Source organism: Coccinella septempunctata, chromosome 6 (assembly GCF_907165205.1).
Source record: "Coccinella septempunctata chromosome 6, icCocSept1.1, whole genome shotgun sequence".
Taxonomy (NCBI): domain Eukaryota; kingdom Metazoa; phylum Arthropoda; class Insecta; order Coleoptera; family Coccinellidae; genus Coccinella; species Coccinella septempunctata.
In genome coordinates this window covers 5089149-5092859 of record NC_058194.1, presented here as the reverse complement: position 1 = coordinate 5092859, position 3711 = coordinate 5089149, and the positions used below count along the sequence as shown (strand labels likewise).

Genomic DNA, 3711 nt, shown 5'->3' with positions numbered 1-3711 from the left:
TTTTAATATACAAAATTTTAAAGTAGAAACTATCCTATTCCATATTGCTACAGGGAGCAAGTTAAATTTGAGTTAGAAAAGCTTCAACAAAAGGGAATTATAGTTAAAAGCAAAACAAGTTATATAAATCCTATAGTTATTGTTAAAAAAAAATCAGGTGACATTAGAATTTGTTTAGACGCTAAAAATTTAAATCAATATACGAAACCCCAATATGAAACTCCCATAAATATAAATCATGTTTTTGGCAGAATAACACATGCAAAATATTTTACTAAATTAGATCTTTTACATAGTTTTTGGTTGATCCCTCTTCATAAGGAATCACAACAATATACCGGATTCATGATAGATGGACAAGTTTATCAATTCTTGGTTGTACCATTTGGACTCCAATCAGCTTGTTCTAGTTTAGTTAAAGCTCTGAATAGTATACTAGACAAATTTGATCAATTTTGTATACATTACATAGATGATATTCTTATTTTTTCTGAAACAGAAGAGGATCATGTTAAACATGTGTCTATTATTTTAGAGAATTTAGAAAGAGAGGGTTTGAAATTGAACATAGATAAAATAGAGCTCTTTGTAGATAAAATTAAATATTTAGGGTTTGAAATTAATAGAGAAGGGGTATGTATGGATGAGGATAGAATTGAAGCCATAAAAAATTCACCTAGACCCACTAATATTAAAAGTTTGAGAGGTTTTTTAGGAACCATAAATTATTACAAAAGACTAATACCAGATATATCACAACACGAAATCATGTTGTTAAATTTATTAAAGAAAAATTCACAATGGAAATGGACAGAACAGCACGAGACTTCATTCAACGAAATTAAAAATATATTTTTCCAAAATTTGAAAATTTTTCATCCAGATTACAATTTGAAATTTATCATAAAAACTGATGCTTCAATAGACCGTTTGGCAGGAGTTTTAATACAGATACAAAACGGTGTAGAAGTTCCCATAAGTTTTATTTCTCGTATAACAAAAACATATGAAAGGGGTTATAGCATATCAGAACTTGAGTTTTGTGCAATTATATTTGCAATATCAAGATTTAGATTTTATATATTGGGAAAAAAATTTACAGTTCAAACTGATCACTCAGCTTTAGTTCATATTATGAAGAATAGATTTGGTAATTCCAGAGTACATAGATGGATATTGTTATTGATGGAGTATGATTTTGATATAGAATATATTCCAGGAAAGAATAATATCATAGCTGATTTTCTAAGTAGGCAGACCCAAAATAAGAAAATAATTAAGAATTATCAGATTGGTTTAAACATTTTAATGAATGACAGGGGAATTTTTTCAAGTGAGTTAGTAAAGTTAGATCAACAAAATTTGGATTCAAAATTAAAACAAAAATCAAAATTTAAAAAGGGGTATTATGTTCAGCAATTAAAAGAAAAAGAATTATATATCATCACAAATGATTTGAGTTTTAAAATTCTAAAGGAACTACATGAAAAGTTTGGTCACATAGGTGCGAGGAAATTGTGGATTATATTCAGAGAAAACTATTTAAGTGAAAAAGATTATAAATTAGCTAAGCATGTCACAAGAATATGTCATATATGCCAACTTGCTAAAACTAAAAAATAAAATTATTTCAATCAAAATGAACCAAAAAGTATAATTTCTCACCAACCTCTTCAGATAGTGTCTATGGATATTTTAAGTGACTTGGTAATTTCTAGATATGGTAATAAACATTTGTTGGTAATAGTAGACCATTTCACTAAATATGTAAAATGCTATTCATGTAAACGTATTAATGTAAAAGTTCTTAAAAGCAAACTCATTAATTATTTTCAAATAGTGGGAAAACCTGGAAAATGTATATTAGATAATGCTACTTATTTTAGATCTAAGAAATTCATTAATTTTATGCAACACGAGAAAATTGAATTATCATTTACCAGTATAAGACATCCAAATAGTAATCCATGTGAACGATACATACAAGAAATAATTAAGTTCATGCGAATAGCATGTTACAATAAACAGAATTTATGGGAAGATGAATTAGAAAATATTGAATTTTATATCAATCATGTTCCTAACAATATTACAGAACAAAGCCCAATTAAATTAATGTATAATATAGAACCAGAAAGACCATGGAAAATTGCAGATATTATCAATTACAATAATATTCTTAGTAAGGTCAATAATCGAATATATATCAATGCCAGAAAATATATCAAAAAACAAAAATTCAAAATTAGAAAACAAATTACTTTTAAAAAAGGAGATTTAGTCATAGTAAAAGCATTAAGAAAAACTGATCGACGTAAACAACAAACAGCAAAATTGATGTTACCATTTCAAGGACCATTCGTTATTTTAAACGATAATGGTTTGAACAGTTATGAGTTGGGATATCCAGAATCTAAATTGAAGAGAGGAATTTTTCATATTTCTCAAATTTATGAGTATCAATCCTAGAAGATGATAAATCAATGTATTTGTATTTCATCTTCAAAATTATGTAGGTATGAAAGAAAACAAAAGACTGCAAATTTCCCAATTTACAATTAGGAGAATTTGCAGTATTTTGTTTTGGGGAATTTGTTATGGTTTCAAAATTATGATGTATGTTCAGATACATAATCCTTACCAGTTTTTTCTGTGAGGAATTATAATTTCTGAGATTCAAAATTCTATAGTTTCTATTTACTTTATTTCAATCAGGTATGTCAAGGGTAAAGAGCTGAAATGAAAGATTTAAAGAAAATTTGTTGTAATTATTCTGTGACTAATTTAAATTAGTGATATGAAAAAAATCAAGATAGGATAAAAAAAAATTGAAGGAAAGAAACCGTGGAAACGGGATAGTTTTTGATGATTGTTTTGAGAGAGTTGCAAAAAAAGAGGATTGTTATGAGAAGTTATGAAAGAAAATTGTGAATTCTGAAGAAGTAAACCTGAAGCAAACTTGAAATAAAAGCACATTAAAAGTTGATTAGAGGAAATTACCTTTATATAACAGAAAAACATTAAGATTTTCACCGAAGATACAACTTGTTATAGTCATCATACCGTTATTCAAGATCAAGATATCATAAACATTGAATTCAAGGAATCATCGTAAGTTTGGACATCAAGAGATAACCACATCGACGATTAACCCAGGATTAACCGAAGAAACAATAACATAACCTTACAAATCAAGAGAGAATCTCGAATTGAAACAGAACCATAGATAGATGTTAGAGCATAGTGATCACAGAACACTAATATCAGTGATTGATAAAATGAAATAAGGACTGCAGCATAGAATTGTGAGTTGAATGAAAATTATTTTTTTAAACCGTATATAGAATATAATAAGAATTTTTTAGATAGGTTAGATAGGAATCATTGATTTAATTTTGAAATTTGTTATTTGGAGAATTAATTAATAAATTGTTAATTTTTTTTTAAATCTTTCAAAATTATATACTCGGACCTACCCTGAGACAATTCAAAATTCATCAAAATTTATAATAATCAACGCGGCGCATCAATACAATTTGGCTCCGAACGTGGGCATCATTACAATACTAGCGTCTATTTCTTGTGCCTTACAAATGAACCCAGAACACAGAGTGTCCGACCAATATTTGTAATCATATCTCTATGGTCCGCAGCGCGGGCAAATTAAAAGGTTTAATAATATTTGGAACCGTTTCCAGTTTTATGTTGTTT

General features: G+C 27.7%; 1 long non-coding RNA gene across 2 annotated transcripts; it reads right to left on the bottom strand.

Moving 5' to 3' along the window:
- Nucleotides 1-311: 311 nt before the first annotated feature.
- On the bottom strand, nucleotides 312-2994 carry LOC123314919. Of its 2 annotated transcripts, XR_006537882.1 has the most exons (3): nucleotides 2642-2994; nucleotides 1670-2465; nucleotides 312-490 (listed from the first exon to the last, which is right to left on the bottom strand). It is a non-coding gene; the product is annotated as an uncharacterized LOC123314919 (long non-coding RNA). The 2 variants fall into 2 exon arrangements; XR_006537881.1 differs by lacking the exon at nucleotides 1670-2465.
- Nucleotides 2995-3711: the final 717 nt, after the last annotated feature.